Source organism: Opisthocomus hoazin, chromosome 5, assembly GCF_030867145.1.
Source record: "Opisthocomus hoazin isolate bOpiHoa1 chromosome 5, bOpiHoa1.hap1, whole genome shotgun sequence".
Classification (NCBI taxonomy): domain Eukaryota; kingdom Metazoa; phylum Chordata; class Aves; order Opisthocomiformes; family Opisthocomidae; genus Opisthocomus; species Opisthocomus hoazin.
In genome coordinates, this window is record NC_134418.1 from 48,811,766 (window position 1) to 48,830,089 (window position 18,324).

General features: G+C 40.1%; 1 long non-coding RNA gene across 1 annotated transcript; it reads right to left on the reverse strand.

Annotated features, from left to right (window-relative positions):
• Positions 1 to 3,733: 3,733 nt before the first annotated feature.
• LOC142361419 (uncharacterized) lies at positions 3,734 to 17,845 on the reverse strand. Its single transcript, XR_012764036.1, has 3 exons — positions 17,776 to 17,845; positions 8,561 to 8,611; positions 3,734 to 5,731 (listed from the first exon to the last, which is right to left on the reverse strand). It is a non-coding gene; the product is annotated as an uncharacterized LOC142361419 (long non-coding RNA).
• Positions 17,846 to 18,324: the final 479 nt, after the last annotated feature.

Here is an 18,324-nt window from a genome sequence, read left to right on the forward strand (position 1 = left end):
GATAGTATACACATTTAATGCTCTGTACATGTAATTGCATTTAATAGTCAATGTTTCCTATGGCAAATCACTGGCAAAAAAAGTTTGAGGACCCATACAAAACCCTTTTTAGAGCTGAGTCAAAGAAACAAGTCAGGCAACAAATCTCCTCTACAGAAAATGTTTATTAAAATCTCTCTGGGGAGACTGAAGAGCCCATTTTATGAGGCTTCCAGTTCAAGACTGAGAAAGAAGCAAATTTTTAAAATGCTAAGTAGGCAGAGTTATCTATTTCAGTATTTGGTTCAAGGAAGTTCAGAGGTTGATCTTGTGACACACTAGGCTGAGGCTACCATGAAATTCATGATAAATGTGTTTTCCAATGTACTGACCTGGATGTTAGCATATTTTTTTGCTGAACATTATGGGGTACTTTGCCTACTACATAATTGATTTTCCAGTAAAGCTTAGACTCTTTTCTGATTCCTGCAGAAATCTGCAAACCATTTTCTTTATTATCATACAGCACTGGAGGGGGGGGAGCAGATTATGAAAATCCAGCAGCATTGCAGAGTACTAGTTTGGTAGCTCTGAGAATAACCTGTCAAATTCTTTGTGTGAATGTGCACATGCTCACACATTCACATAAACAAGGACATCTGCAAAGCCCTAAAGGTCTTCAAAACCACAATAATGCTTAAGCAACTGAATAAGTGCCTCCAGCACTTAAAGTATTCAGAGACACAGGAATAAGACATGGTAAAAACACACAGATGGTACTTTTTTTTTCTATGTATGTTAGTTTTTTCCCCTTCATCCTCTCACTTTCAGAATAAATATTTTGTCAATTTTCAGAATCCTTCTGCACAAACCTATTATTTTTATTCCTCCCAAGTTTTTCTCCAGATTGAACCCAAACTATCAAAGCCTCCTGACAGTAAAATTAAAAAAAAATTAAAAATAATAATAATCAAGGAACCTTGGTATATTTATTTGCTTTTGAAACATATGGAAGACAAGTTTGAAAAAGATGTCAGGGCACACGGTAGAGGAAGCTAATGTGTACAATCCAACATATATAACAAATGCCACTTAGGTATGTAGTGTATCACCTGCCTGTAATTAGATCACCTACCATATGTAAAGTTTCCTGTGTAATATATAACATTACTTAGGTCATATTGACAATAAAAACTATCTCTCTTCTCCTACTTGATGTATTCAGGCTGCAGAATTTGTTATTTCAAGTGCTTTCACCCAAGGCACCAATATGTATATTCACCCTGCTGCCCTTTCAGGGCAGCTGCCTTCTCCAGGCATTCAGAGAAAACTTAAGACTGCCTGCCAAACCAAAAGAAAGGTGCTAGATATGACATCAGCCTGCAAGTTGTTGGATTTCTTTGCAAAGTATCATCGAGAGCCAGCTGGCTGCCTCTGGTCTCACATCTATCTTCCTTTACTTGCACGAACACACATTATAATTTCTTCCACAGTATCTAGATATGCAAGACTGTCCCTTTCTAGTTAAGGGACACAGAGCTGGATAAGGAAGTAGACATCAGTGTTCAGTGAAGGTTTGCTTGCTACTGCTAGTAGGACACCTAGAATGATGGGAGTCATGTAGCATACAGATGAAACGCAGCTGGTTTGGACTCTTATTCCTTCAAGAGAGGGTCCAAGTACTACAGCACTTAAAATGCAGCCTACAGGAAGTAAGCAACAGCTGCTAACACTAAAACTGCCATAGGGGTACATGACAACAAATCAAGGCACCTTCCCATTTCATCACCCTGCTCAGCCCTCAGGCTGACCCATCCATGCTAACCTCTTTTACAGGATAGTCTGAGTTAAAACTATTCCCCAACATAAAAGTCCACAATCATTTTGACTCCTTTCCCCTCTATAACAACTTGCTTTGCAATCACGCTTTCCTCCAAAAGATCACAACATACATGGGAAAAAAATGAGTGCATGAACAGCAGTAATATGTGGACAAGGCGGGAAGAATGGACCGAGTGCATCTGTGCATCTACGGGCTTGCCAGAGCCCTGTTTCTAAAAAGGTTCATCATATTCCAGCAGCAATGGCTTTCACTGCTTTAATTCAGTGCTACGCGTTCAGGGGCTAAGGCTGACTTGTCATTGATACACTTGACTGGCAGGCACGGATCTTCCCTGTCAAAATACCCAAGTGTTTAAGTAATGACTAATGCCACTTGAGTGGAAAAAACTAGGCAAGCTGTCAATACAATGGGTGTCAGAAGCACATTGTTACTCATCCTAATCACAGTAATTGTACACAAGGACAGGCAGCGAAGAATAGGAAATGAATGCCTATCTGCTGGCAACAATGCAACTTCATTTAACCTTAACAGACCAGGCATTGATATAATTTCTTCCTGGCACTCTCCCCGATTGTGATGTCAAAACAGCTTCTCATTCACAATGTACAACAATTTCCTCACATCTGAAAAGACACTACTGCAAGTCAATAGATTATAAATTGCAATTGGAAATGGGATGATCTTAACTAAAGCCTGACGGCTTTACCCAGGAGGCCCAAGTCTGCTCCCTCCGCCTTTTAATAATTTGTATGTTTAGGTGTTCGGTCAATTTACTCTACACTTGTAATGTCTTATAGCCAAGAGCATCAATCAGATTCAGTGTGACAAAAATATCCTGCTACGATATTACAGGTTATTAAACGGATGATGGGAGAAGGCTGCATGCATTTACTGGGCCCCTTTTCTCATCTCAGGAAACCTGTCACAGACCTAAGCTGGTGATTCATCTTCTCTTTACTATCAACAGGTTGCAGCCAAGAGTGAACTTTGATAAGCTGCTTTCACTACTCTTTTCTCCCCACCCTCTATCCTCCTCTAGCTGTCATCCATCCATCCCCCGCAGTCACATTTTTCCCTACACCTGGGAAAACATATGACCCGACTGCTGTTGCAAATACCAAATCAGTAATTAGCTCACAGATTCCAGAAAGCCCAGTGAAGAGTCCCCGGAAAGTTTAGTGTCCACTGAAGGGCTTTCAGGAAGGGGCCCATCGAACCTGGAGCACTGTATTTTTTCAGGGAGTCAGATTCACCCTGCAAACTTTTTGCGTAAAGCTCTAAAACAAATGTTGATGAAATACTACCATTCAGATACTTTCTCAAAGACTTTTAAAGAAAAAATTGTATAAAATATACTTACACATAACAAAATATATAAATAATTTTATTTATTAGGACTCGCACCTTTTGCTTTGAGCTTTACAGCCTTGGGCAAAGATGGGAGGAGTGGAAGGGCAACAGCTCACTCCCTAATTTCCCAGGCTACTAATTGTCTGCATGCAAGGTGTCTATTTATGGCACTGCACATCACCACCAGAGCCACATGTCAACCCCAAAACTGAAAAAGAAAGAGCTGAAATAAAGTAAAAAGCACAATGTGAAGCCTACACGCTACCTTGGGATTTCTACAAGTAGACAGCCTGAGCCAGCGAGGGTCTGAAAGGATGCAGCAGCCAGTGCACAGATGCTTGAAGATACATGATCTCTCTTCCCATGTTTAGTTCAGTGGGAGTGTCATGCTGATTGCTTGTGATATTCCAGTAGTCTTAACATTTTAAGCCAAGGGTCTTATTCCAATATTGTAACATTTCCTGTCTTCCTTTGGAATAGTGATGATACTATATGCCTGACCCATAACAACAGCACAGCATCTCTGTGCTCGCAGACCTGACACACAGAGAATCTCTAGGAAAAATAGATACTTATTTTCTGCACCACATGGGTGCAGTGGTCATGAATAGGGACAGTGTTACTCTCACAATAAAATACATGACTCAATGGGTGATGCTCTGCTGAAAAACAAGATATGCATAGCCCATCTGACTTGTGTAGTGCAGTATGTTTATTATGTACACAGAGAAATATACAAGTTACAGATCATCTCAGGCCCCATCACCTTTCCTCATGCTTTGCCATACTTTGTTCCTTTTTAATACTCTCAGGCTCCCATCCATCGACCAAACAGAGAAGCTCCAAGCTATCAAGGAAGAATAACAGGCTATATCCAGTAAATGACCAAACTGCAGATATCCAAGTGAGATACACCGGTATTAGTCCTCCAGCCTTGTTCGGGACCAAGTCTTTAGCAACAGTATTTAAAAGAACTCTGTCATCATGAGATTCAACCTGGCTTAGGACCTAGGAAACACACTAGGCAATCAGAGACTACAGTCCTTTCAGGCCTTTCTGGACATGGTATCTACTAAATGGTTGCCAGTTTCTGTGAGGGAGCTGATGCAGTGATGTCTGTGATCCTTAAAATCTTGCATTCCTCTCTTATATAATCTTTAAGAAGAAATCCAAGACTGCTTTTGGAACTTAATTATATCTTGTGTATAATTCAGTTATTGTTCTCTATTTTAATTTATTTTAAAAACAGTTTGAGTTTTTTTTTACCACTAGCTGCCCTGCAAATGTGTAGGAACATATAGGGAACATATATACAGCATTAACCCCAAAGACTTTCACTGCACTTCTGACCACTAGTGAAAATGGCATCATTGTCTGGCTGCAAACATTTGATGAGGTGACACAACTGCACTCAGCTGAACCTATGGCAGAAAACGGTGGATTGCCATGGCTTAGTCTGCTGGTTATTCATGTTTTCAAGAGGCAGGTGTCTACCGATAGCAGTCACGCAGTGAAATGAATGTAAGAAAACCACGTAGTACATTTATCAGACCACTTGACCACATTGAATCCTTTCAGTTTCAGATGGCTGTTTTTCTACGTGCCCATTACTCAGATTCCTCCACAGATAGCATTGCCGGTGTAAGAAACAGGGCGTTGGACTAGACATCGAGCAGGATATGCTTCCTACCCCCCTTCCCTCCCATCCTGTGTCCAGTGTTTTTAAACCTGCTAGTCAGCCTACCCTGAAATGCAGTTTCCCACTAACAAAAGGCAAGGAAACATTTCTCCTGGGCTATGCAGGGCTGGGAGGACTTTAACATGGTCTAATACAGACTAAGATGATGATCAAGTCATTAGACAGAAAAGTTGACAGTTTACCTTCAAAGAGATGGAACAATGAGTCCCAGAGAAACCATTAAATTAGTAATGCATGAGTGTGCAAATTACATCTAAAGTTTTATGTGGAATGAGTGAGGAAGGAAAGACTGGAAAAAAGTATCAGTTGCTGGAAAGACCACAGGGCTCCGCCGATGGCATTGGGAAGGATGTGGTAGTGCACCCTTACCTTGAAGAAGATGTTTCAGTCACAGGACACCAGGTACATCCCATGTATGAGCTGGCTGTATGGGCAGCAGAGCCCCTGTTAGACTTCCACAGGATGGCAGGCAGGCAGAGTGGTCACAGCAGAGAGGCCCTCCAAACCAACAGGTTGTGCTGGCTGTTTGCATGTTATTGGTGACTGTTGTCCGTGAGGTTTTATTTCCCAGAGGGGAAAATTGTAAAAACAGGACATGCAATAAGGAAAGAAAAGCGTATCTAGAGCTAAAAAGTGATGGAACCATAGGCTTGTGTTCTGACCTGGATGCCTGTTGCTGCTGAGGCTGCCTGGCATGAGGTCCCTCCACTCCTCTGAGGTTAGCTGCCTGCATGCCAAGGCCTACAGGTCAACTGCAATATGTTGCAGCCGCATCACCATGACTCAGGATGCCTGGGAAGAGCTGTGAGAAAATCCGCAGAAGGATAGGAAAGGCGAATACATCACAAACAGAGGCAGGCCTGTTAAAAGACAACAACCAAGAGGAAAAACAGCACCACAAAAAAGGTGTACAACACTAGAGGAAGAAAGCCCATGGAGACTGTCCAGGTGAGTGGGTGCAGCCAGGACTGGCCTTAGGGGGCCAAGCACTGACAGCAGCCTCCCCTGTCTGCCCCTGGCCAGCAGTGCCCTTCAGGGGCATCCACAAGCTGGTATGTTATGTTTTGCCTTGTGAGCCAATGAAGCATTTAGGTGGCTATGTGGTGGGGAGGACCTGCAGCAGTGATGCTTCCCTCATCTTTCCTCCTGGGGTAGCAAAGCCACCCACTAATCCAACAACGCTTTCACACCTACAGAGTTTTCTTTCTTCCATATTCACATCATCAGCATTATCCAAAAACATTATTTGTTTTTGTCGTTTTAAGAGTGCAATTTTAAACATGGCTGGCTTTTGTATACTGCTTATTAAGAGAAAAGACATTAAGGAGGATATTCATAAGGCTCAGATCCTTAGCACAAATTAATATAGCCCTCAAACAAACAACCCTGGGCTTCACAGTTTGCTTTTCCTTAGAACCAGTCTTCTCAGTAATTTAGGCAGCCCCACATGAGGGTTGCAGGGCAACAGTCTTATCTGGTAGGCTGAGGAAGAGGGGGATGAATTTAAGTGAATGCATTTTTTTTTTTTTTTTGAGCAGTGACGAATTCAAAAGGAGCAGAATAGCGTTCCCAAAATTATTATCTAACATAGCAAGAACTATTATCTAGTGTAGCAGAATTTTGACAGCAACAGCCACGGTGTAAGTTACTGCGAGGCATGCTGTAAGATGGTGTGATCTTTGCACAGCCAGCCCATTTTTTTTATATTGAACTTTGAACACACTGTAGCGTCTGCGCCTGTGGAGAGATGGCTCAGGAAACAGCTAGAATATTAAGTACCCAGTTATATGTCTCCCAAAGGAGGGTGCTGCTAATATTATACATTACAACAACATTGCCTGAATGGTTTATTAATGGTAGCAAAACAGAGTGAATACGACATACAATGATAATAACAATAAATGTTATTTATATGGTGCCTATCTGCGACAGCGCTCCAGAGGCCTCACAAAAATACACTTAAAATGCTAGCATTGCAGTATTAAAATGTGCCCAAAGCCTCAGCAAATAAAATTGATTTGATGTTTAAAATGTGATTTACTTGTAGACAGTGCCCTTAGCAGCAAATTTACATTTTAGATGGACAGTTAGACATTGATAAAAATCACTGATGGTTGTGTTTGCCCAAGTGTTTGGAAGCTAATTTAAGCTGATATAAAAAGATTTTGAGCCCAAGCCATCTGCAGGTTCCTTCTAGGACTCAAAGCAGATTACATGGAAAAAGAAGTTCCTAAAGCAACCAGTTATGTTGGATTATGTGTGCACACAATTATAACTGCAAGGTAAATATAAATAAACTTGGTTTTAAAAAGTAGCTACAGTGCGAGGCAGTCAACATAAACCAAAATGTCCCCAGAGTCTTTGCTCCTCCATTTATATTGCTGGATAAACAGTGATGCATATTTGACAGTCCCTCCACTTTCCATGCATTTCCACCTTCGGAAACACCTTTCTCAGAGCTTGTAACGCGTGTTGGGATTTACCTCCTCTAGCAGCCTGCTGTTCCTTGTGCAGACAAGGCTGTGCTGAAGCATGCAGTGGCTGTCCCCCGCCTCTGAGCCCAATCTGGCTTTCCACAAGGGCTTGGAGCTGGTATGCTATCCCATACCTGCAGCACCCCCATTCTCCTTCCTGTGTTGAAAGCCTCTCCTCAACACCCTGGCTCTAACTTCATGCACATAAAATACAGCAGATTCTCAGCTGCTGGCATCAGTGTCAAAACAAGCAATATTTAGAGGAGCAGCAAGTGCCAAACTGCAAAGCGAACAATTTCCAGGGCTCACATCCCCTCCACGACTACAGGGTCTCTCTTCACAGTATCTATAACTTCAAAAGTTACCAGCAAACAATGAATGCTAGAGCTGCCAGAAAGATCTGCAGACTAGCCTGGGGAAAGCAGCTGGGCAACAGGGGACAGAGACTTTAAGTTAATGCATTTATTTATAGTTAGTGGTGATAGCTGCGTTAACTGACAAATTCAAACCTGACTCTTCATTCTTAAATGCCGTATCTGATCAAATAGAATCACATTTCACCGTTGTGCCTGGTATTCAATTACAGAGCCATCTTCTTCTAGTTCTTTGTTTTACAAAGTGTGCCATAGTCCAGAGATACCTGACCACATTTGAAATGTTTATAAAGAAATAGCAAGAAGCCTTTGGCCAATGTCCTATTTATCTGCTAAAACCTTTCCATATGCACTTCTGACAGCATCACAGCATAGCTAAAATGAGCATAAGCTCATCTTTCTACTTGAAGACTTCTCCCAACAACATTCTGAATTAGGAACCAAAGTATTCCATGTTCCCTCACCTCATCTTCCCACACGCGATAACTTTAAAATGGAAAACACTGAATATGTAAGGAGTGTGCGTGGCATAACCCAGAAGCACACTTTGACCATCAAATGCCATTTCACAAAAGTTTATTTTTATATCTATGTGTGTGTGTGTATACACATACAAACATATTTATCCACATGCAGTTTTCTAGAACAACTATTGTCATACCACAGGGAACACACTTTAGTCCAGCTTTACTGTGCAAGAGGCACAACTGCAGAGAAAATCCACTAGTTTGACTTTAATGTACCATTGACAATTAAAGGTTAATAGCATTTTTATACTTTAAACATACTTCAATGTATGGTTTTATTTTTCTGAAAGAAAAAAAAATTTGAGGTCACTTACAGGGAAAAGCTCTTAGACTCCATGGAACAGAATCTGGTAAATGGGTAGAAACTGAGGGTGTAAAAAAAAAAAAAAAAAAAAAAACAAAAAAGTCAATCAGTACAATTTCAGTGGATTGCAAGCAGTAGCAGCATTTTAAACTACCAGAAAACCTGGCCCCAAATTCTCCATAGAAGATATATAAATACAGTAAAACTTTCCTTAGTTCCAGGGCTTCGCTGTGACCACACCAGGATCTTCAACGATCCACCTCCATGTAATAAGCACAACCTTTTTCTTTCACTGCAAACAATGATAATTTCTCCATTATCAAAGAACCCGGGGAGAAAAATCATCTTGTCTTTGCATAAAACACCACTCGTTTTTATGCTTTATATAAAATAATAATGTAGAAGGATCACTAAGTTCCAAATCAATCACAGTCTTTTGATGTTATTATTAACTGCACATACTCCATTCTTGTGGTTTATGGTATCATCAGAACCCCTCAATTGATTTATACCCTAGTGATCTAGTTGTCTCTATTCATTATCACATGTTAATTAATATATGCCTCAGAAGGAATTGTCAAAAGACAAAGTTAATTACAGCAGAAAAAAAAAATCTGGTTGAAATCATGTTGTATTTTAGTTTAATGACAGCTCCCACAAGAGATAATTTTAGCTGCTTTTGTGTTTTCTCTCATTCTCTGAATTAATACTATTGTATTTTCCCACCCAAGTAATACAGAAGACTTGTCTCCGCTATTTACAAGGCACTTCAGACTGCAAAAAGGTTTCTTACATAATAAATCTTTTACTAAATATTTGCAATTTTTGAGCTACGCTTAAAAATCTGATCCTGAAGAATTGGCAACAGATTATTAACCTTATTCATCAGGCTCAAATAGCACCCTTTATGAGGGGAAAGTGAGTACCATATAACCTGTAGGTAAATACATCAGAATTTTTATTTGAAATTATTCCAGCTGTGTGGAAAACCTTTTCTGAGATGCTTTCACCGTGTTCAAACAAATGATTCCTTCTGGAGGAATGTTTACAGAAACAGTACATTTTAAGTTCATGTTGGAAAATATTGATATAAAATGAACATTTTAAGTCTTAAGCATAAATATTCACTGTGGGAATCTGATTCAAAGCTTTACACTTCTCCCATCAGAGGTGTGAGGCTCCCATATCCAAAGAAAGCTATCCTGCTCATCTTGATTTAGGTATATTTAAAATGATATCTGTCAGAGCCCACTTACAAATAGTACTGATTTTAAGACACATTTGCAGAATTTTAGCAAATTATTTTTAATTATGAATGTATTGAGAAAATCCTATCTGTTCCCAGGTATAACTTATTAAAAGAAATAAAAAAATATTAGTCTTAATAAGCTGGGGATAAATGCTGCTATGTATGTAGCACTTCTACATTACATATGCTAACACACAAGAAGAACATTAAGCTGATATTTTTAATACTTGTTTAGGATTCTTTTCTCATGTATCTGTGTTCATTTTGATACTGACCTTTTACTCTAGGTCTAATAGTAAAATCTCAGAAGGATGGCAAATTTAGAAATATAAAATGTCAAAAAATTATCTAAAAGTATTCCACCCATTAAAATGCCCTTATTACATATGTTCATTATACAGAATCTTACTGCATACAGCACCTGCCTAGATTCCTTTACAGAAATTCTTTTATGGGACTTCACCAGACAGCTGATGTCCCTTTACTGCAAAGATTCCCAGACATTTTAGGTTGCTGTTACCCCCCTAAATTTTCTCCATTGCCAGCACTGCTGCTTGGAAAGCTTGTGATTATATAAATGTTATTCCAGGTTGCAGGTCTGCAGATCTGTCACAGACCACCTATCATGACCCCGTGGACCGCAGACTACCATTTGGGAACCAGGGCTTTGAGACTCAGCTTACAGCTGTGCATGTGCATGCAGAGTCCACCAACTGTACAGGAGAGACATCTATGGAATAAATGGTATTGCTGCAAAGCATTTGAGAACACCCACATTAAGAGGCACAAGTCTGTTCTTGATTACAGCACTGTATATATAAAACCACTATAACACATCTATTTTATTTCCTGAAATCTTTTGGGGGTATTTTTTGTCATCAGAAGATTCTTAAAGAAAGTGGAATTTCAGACCGGTTTTTCCCCCATCAGATTTGACCACAATGTTTCTCGCTGTCATTCTGCAACACTGCCATTCTGGGGAACCCAGTCCTTCCCTTGGAGTCCCAGAATTTTCAGCGCTCTTCTGAACACTGTTTCTGATTTGGAACCTGTAACATTAGCATCCACAACAGTCATAGTGCACTGGAATGTGAAATTGAAGAATATGTGTCTGTGGGCAATAGTAACAATTAGCCCATGAAGCAGGAAAACACACCCTAGCATCCTCATTGTCCTCTGCAAGATTAACACTGCTTCATGAGGTGCCTGGATGTCAGCAGCATGTCACAAACAGGGACATGGCAAGAATAGTTGTTCTGCTCTTCTCTAGAAAACAGTACTATTAATAAAGACCTGATATCTCTATGATCCCTCAGCCCCTAAAGCTAACATTTGCAAAACTGGGTGGACTAAAACGGATTCCTTGGTCAACTTTTCAATATTTGATGTTTTGATCTTGCAAAGCACATATTCATATTCTATTCTGTGTGGCAGTGTATTCTACCTCAAGAGGGCCACTGCTCCATTTACAAAATTGATAACAGTTTTCAATGCTCTGCTAAATTCCCCAAAACTGATGTAAGGATACCACTGCAGGAGGTCTGTGTGGGATCCACAGAGCCTCCATCCAGCTCCCTTTTGTTACAGTATCCCTAAAGGCATCATCCTGCACATCTCTGCCACTCGCAAATCCCAGGGGATGCAATTTCTGGAGGAACCACAAATGTCTAACAGAGCTGGTCTTATTCTTCAGAAGTTATAGCAGATTGAGTGACATTATTTTGATTCATTAACCATTTCTAAGCAGACTTCAACTTTTTACCTATTCATTTACTGTTTGTAGCCACCTAACACAGCTAAGAGAAGCAAGTTTTAGCAAGCAGAGAAAACATCTAAGTCTCACTGCTTATTTAAATTTCTTGAATGTGTGAAATCAAGAACATAAAGAACATAAAAAATAAGTATAGAACATAAATATGGATATATTCTTATGTAAAATATTGTCCATATAACTTAAAATACTGTTTATATAACTAAAATATTAATACATAACAACACAAGTATATACACAAATAAAGAACAGAAAAACCAAAGAACATAAAAATCAAGCTAGACTCTGCAAGTATCAAAAACGGATGTGCATCATGAACAAGTCATTCAAAAGGGGAACATACTTTTGCAACATTTGTGATAATTGACCCATTACAATTTCTAAGAGCAAGACTTACTATACAACACCACAGTTTATAACCATTCAGCCTATATAAATCTATTTAGTGATTTTCAAATTTCTCTCAATTTTTATCCTCGTTCAATAATTTTTTGCCTTAACATGCATGAATTCACATGTTTGTGATTTTCTAATACAGCTGTTTAGGCTGGCTTATTGGCATATATCAGTGAATCATGCTGACACTCAGATACAGTGATAATGGATATAGGCTGAGGAAAAAAGGAAAACAAACCTGTATAGGATGGAGGGTATTGATATTCATCAATACAAGGACACTAAAAACACATTTGAAAAAGCTTCATCAGACCACCTGTGTGCATTCCTGCCACAAATCACCACTGTCCTCATGAATTCACAGCGGAACCTTGTAAGTAAATATCTCTTCTTCACTTGTACAGTAAAAATGGAAGAAAAAAAAAAAGGTTGTGAAGTGTCTGCTTGGGAGTATATACAAACTAAATCAAAGGTATTGTTCAGAATTTACAGTAGGTCATCTCTTATTTTTTCCTATTTCTTTTCAATATCAAATGAAGGGCTGACCAGCAAGGTCAAACTTTCCTTATTAATGAGACATTGCTAGAGCTTTGTCTCATTAGGGCACTCAGAACTATGCATTTACTGCAATTTGCAGCACTTAATAGAGAAAGGTCAGAGCAGGTTACGTTCAATTTCCACTTGGCAGAGGGAGGAAAAATGGAAGCAATTCATTTGCACAAATTTGAATAATTCTTCTCAGTCTCCTTTTCTTTATCTATGTCTAGATAATTCCTGCATCTTAGCCTGCTCACAATCATCGCAAACCTGCCAACCGCCAGCTTTCTATGAAGGCTGTAACGGAGCTGACAGATTCTATGAATCCAGGTGTCAAAATAAAGCCATTCAGTTCCCCTCCCCGCCCCACAACAGGGAATAGGAGCTGCCTCCAGTGAGCTCTTAAACTTATCATAAATGTATCAAGATTGCTGTAGGCCATGAAACAGCTGTAGACAATTAATCTTCCTACAATTCTTCGGCATAAGAATTGCTTTTCCTGCAAAGTAACATCTGCCATGCTGAGGTGATTATTCATGGGCAATGGGCGCCACCATAGTTTTATGCATAGAGCCATCAGCAGCAATGAAGCAAAATTTATAGTTTTCCTTGGTTCAGTAAAAATAACATTTCAGCTGCATTAAAATGTCATCCATCAGCATTGTCCCAGAGCACAGGGCCCCATCTCATACAGAGAAATTAAAAAGTATTCATTTTAATGGTAACTTGCGAAGCTTGCAGTGACATTGCTTTGCTCCCCCCCTCCCCCCCCTTTTTTTTTTGTAAGCAGTATTGAGGAGGAGGAGGACTGAAGGAAAAGGTTATGCGGTGCAGCGAAGCTGAGGATTAAATGTGCTACTAGGGAGTAATGATATACCAATTACTGGGCTGCTGGTTCTTATTTATTCATAACCCTTGAACGCTTAATCAAAAATCCTTGAATCAAATTGAACAACTAAAGAAGGAAAGTTATTTCACAGAGATAAAGTAATTCTTCAACTTAAAAAAAAAAAAAAAAGACAGCGTGCCAAATGCATATAAAGGCAAGACATGGGTCCTGCCAGAGTGGTAGGGTTAGTCTTAAAACATTAGCTTAAAGGAGTAGGGAAATTTAAGCCGGAAATGTAATGGTCGTAATTTACAAGCAAGCTTCTATTCTAACTCCTAGAGTAAACTTGATTAATGTCTACTTTGGCAGCATGCTCAAGGGAGAGACACATGCAAAAACTTAAGAGTGAGAGTTTAAAGTGCTCTACGTTGCTCATGTGTCATGGGTAGATTGCAATCATCAGGCTGTTCAGGTAGTACCTTGCTCTGGCAAGCACCAACAAGCCAGGGACTGCTTAGGAAGTGAGGTGCCATTCACATGAGCAAAGATAACACACCCCAGATTTAATACTATTTGGATACCCACACGGATGAAAGACATTTTTCCTTGGTAAAGAACTGACTGAAACAAAGAATGGCCCACTTCTGCACCTTTTTGAACAGGACCTGGACTGTACAGGCTCCATGGTCCAAAGGCAGTGGAGAGCTGCAGTGGGTCCAATTCACACTTCTGAGCTAATGCTAAAGCTCCCAATTTATTTTAGGGTGAAAGAAACAGTGTTTAGAGTAGGATATTATGTATGAAAAAGGTTTCAAAAATCTCCAAGAGCTGAATCTAAATACATCTGCATTCAAATTTTCAGGAAAATTGAGCTGACAATTTCTAAATCATGTTAGTTCAACAGTGGTAGCAATCTACACACACAGTCTTTTGCAATGAGAATTAGAAGGTATCTTAGCTTAACCTTTAAGGATACACTATTTACACAGGCACATCAGCATAGAGATACGAGATGAAGCATGGCACTGAAGGAAGAGCTTCCCCACAAGAGCAGACTTGGCTCCAGGCAGCCTAGAGCATGTGAAGAGCAAGTTTTGTCTTTACCTACTAGGTTTACCTCACCACAGACCGATTTTACTGCTCAGTTTCAGTCATACCTTTACTCACTCAGGTTTTCTTCTCCATAGCATTTCTGTGGAGACAAGCTCTCCCTGAGGGTTCAAATCCTCTGTGCTTTGTGTTTGTCTCTTATGATCCACCTCACTACGACATGAGTGCCCAAAACAGAAATTCAGACTTGAAGCAGGAATCAGACCTCAAATCCTTCAGAAAGGTGTGATACCAAAATATATGCTGCTGAGTCTGGAACAGCTCTAATTTCAATAAAACAGCCATAACAAGTAGATGGACTTTTATTACACTAATTCTGGAAGTACAGCTCCCTCTAAGAAAAATACCTCCTTCTCTCTTCTGAGAGCCTCCAAAAAATGCCAAATGCACAGTAAGAGACAAATTCCCAGTCTAGTGCCTTTATCTGAGAAGGCAAATAATTATTGTCTAAAAGAAAAACTACATTCCTTTAAGTGAGAGGCAGGGCTCTTAGGATGTGAGTGGTGGTGAGTGACTCCAATAAGGAACAAGCAATCTTGTGACAAATTGCTACCTAAAATGTTTGGGTTTCGCTTCATTCTTGAAGCCCACATCTAGGATGAAGGAGTCTTGAGCTGATATCTAATGAATCCTATACTTTTTACTGTTTGCTGTGGAAAAGAAAAAAACTTGTGATGCTATGAGACTTATCCCCAACACAGGAACAAACAAAATCATTTTGATGGTTTGCATAAATTCTTTCAACCCCACTGCTGATTCATTGGAAAGGACAAGTTCGTCTTGGGTCCTGACTGACCTCACTTGAATTATGAGGGGGCCTTGCCTGGAAGAAATACTATTGTTGGCAGGATCAGAAAACAGCAACGGTGCCTGGCAGGCCCCCTTGAGATTTCAACGATCAGCTTAAGTGGCACACTGAAAGATGAGAGACTCAAGAGTGATGAAAATACTGAAGTGGAATTGCAGGTAACAAATCCTGTATGTATTCAGAGAGATAAGGTCACAGATAGTGAGAAATCATCTAAGAAATAAATTTGTCTTAAGGAGAAAATACAGATCAACTCATCAGTGTGGAAAGGACAATACATTCAACATTTACTAGACTCCTTTGTTGAGTGAGAAAGTTGAAAAGTAAGGAGGCAAAAGAAACCCCTATGAGAAGCAGCCAGAGAATGAAAGCAGAGGGAAAAGCCCTGGGAAAGTTGAGAAGGCAAAGTCTAAAATTAGAAAATAAAAAAAAATCATGTGAAGGAGAACAACAAACAAAACAGCAGCAGAGAAAGCAAGCACCTGATATGGTGAACTTCCAGCAGCCAAGCCGTCACCATCTGCAACCTTACACTCAACTTGTGAAATTCCATCTAGGGAGCACTGATCAAGATCCCTCCCAGTTTCCACAAGCAATCTGAACTTTCCTGGATTCAGCCTATGAGTAGAAATAGCAACCTTTGGGTCCTGCTGCGGCTGAAAAAGCACAGTAATCCAGAGAAAGTACACACTTTGCTTTTTCATAAAGATTTTACTTTCATCTGATCTTTGACAGCATTCCTTAATCTTTAAAAATATGGTGTTTGGCTTATGAATATGCAGCTCTATGAACAGAAGTCCAAAGACTGTTGATGACTAGCTTTAAAAAAAACAAAAGAATGAAAAAAAGAAAGTGCAAATTCTTCCTCCTTCATTTTTTTTCAGTCAGAGAAGCCAGGATAAAACCACCCTGAAACCTGAACAAACAAAAAAGTCTGCTAAATTTCATATGTTTAACTCTGCGAATGAAAATAAAGCAGCCTTTATTTTGTGTGCTATGGAGTTTCCTGGAGGCTTATATCGTACTATTTTATTTATACGGTAAGAATTGGGTTTCACAAGTACTAAGAATGGACTAAAGATCCATTCAGTACTGCACCTATCTGACAGCTACAAGCAGCAGACTCCCCAGGAAACTGCGTAAGATCAAGACAGAGCATTTGTTCTCCTGGGTGTTACTCCCAGTTTCCAGCAATCAATGTTTCAGGGATCTCCTGAGCCAGAGGCTTCCTCTTCCACTTGTAATACCCAATCCTCCTCAACAGTGTAATTGTGCTTTTGATGAACTAAGAGTTTCAAGCAGCTCCTGAGAGCAGCCCTTAACTCAGTGCTATCCATACCCCTTCCCACTACCACCCATCTCTGGAGAAAAGCATTAAGATGTTGGTCAGTGCTTACTGACAATGGCACAGGCAGAAGAGCATCATGTGAAGGACTCATGGAGAGGTTGGCCTTCCTTGGCAATAACCCACTTTTGAGCTCTCCAGCTTTTCCTAGCAGCTCTCAGGGTATTTGCCTTCCTAGGAAGCTAGATCTCCTGTGCATCCAGAGGAAAGACAGAGCTCCTCCACACGACTTAAGTTTGAGTCTCATGAGGGGAAATTGGCTGAGGTGTTCAAATAGGTGAACCCTTTTCTGGAAGTCAGCATTACAACCATGATTTGGCTTTCAATTTAAAATGTTTCAACTCAAATAGTAAGCCACAAGGCTTTTAAAATTTGGCTCTTTTTTGAAGCTGCACAATGACCCTTCCCAAGAAATGTTAGGACAAGACAATTAACCACGTTATTGATTTTCTAAAACAGCAGTCTTACTGTGACTTCATCAGGAAATCTGCTGATGCTAGGCCATAACAGCACTCACTGGCCACACCAAGCCATCTTTTCCAGCTAGGAAGGTCTCTCTCACCTTGAAGATGCCTGGGTTTCACCACCACACAGGCTGAATACTTCAAGGGATTCGTGAAGAGCTTTTAACTATCATTTGTTATCTGAGGCCCAGAAACCCCAATGGAAGCTCATGCCCACCATACAGATCTGCACAGCATTATCCAACATCCCTGCGCTAACTTACTCTACCAGAGTAAAAATGTGCAGGGGAGTGCCAGCCTCATAAGCTGCAGCACATCCTAGCAGCCTGGGTATGTCCCCAGGGTCTCCAGGGAATTTGCATCCAAGTCATTCAGCCAGGAGGAAACTGAACCTCTGTGTCCTCCCATCCAAGGTCAATCATGCATTGGATTTAACCCACCAGGTTCCATTAAAAAAATGTACAACTACTTCCTTTTTGCTGGGCAAACGTGTCAGTGTAATTAGGAACAGAGTGCCAGCTCCAGCTGGAGAAGTTACCTTTAGGCAAAAAAGAATAGGGAAACCCTGGCAGATAAGTGCTCCGTTTAGCCACTTGACAGCTGAGGTGATGAGATTACAGATCGTCTGCTTAAAGTCATCAGAGACTGCAACCAAACTGGGAACTGTCCTCAGATCTGCAGTCACACTCATCCATCAAGCACTCCTTCATACTCACCTTTCTTCTTGATGCATGGCAAGATGCACTACTGTCCAGCAATTTCTCAGCAGCAATGCCCATGCGCACTGAAAGAAGTAATTTAAGGAGAGCTGAGGGTCTTACTAATTTAGTAAACCACCATTTTTTCTATCCTACCAAAGTCACCGCAACAAGAGAATCTGCAGTGAGAAGGAATGCCATGTTTCTGCAATGTCAGCTCTCAGCCAACAGAACCCATTCACTCACTTTTTAGCAATAACAAAAAATATGAGGTATTCATATTTGGAGCTAAGGAGAGAGCAAATTAAATCTTTTCTTACACTCTTCCCATAGAGTTAAACACCTTTTTTTTTTTTATATGGTTATTTACTATAACTTTACTTCATTAACATTAAAGACACTATTTCATGTTAAATGTAGTGGATTTTTTAAAATAGGAGACACTGGGAAAAAATAGAGGGTTGCTTTATCAAACACATTAAACTCTACGCCTGTGTGATTTTAAGAAATTGTGAAGCACAAATTATCCGGAGCTTAGCACTCAGTGTCTCTTCCTTGGCCTATAAA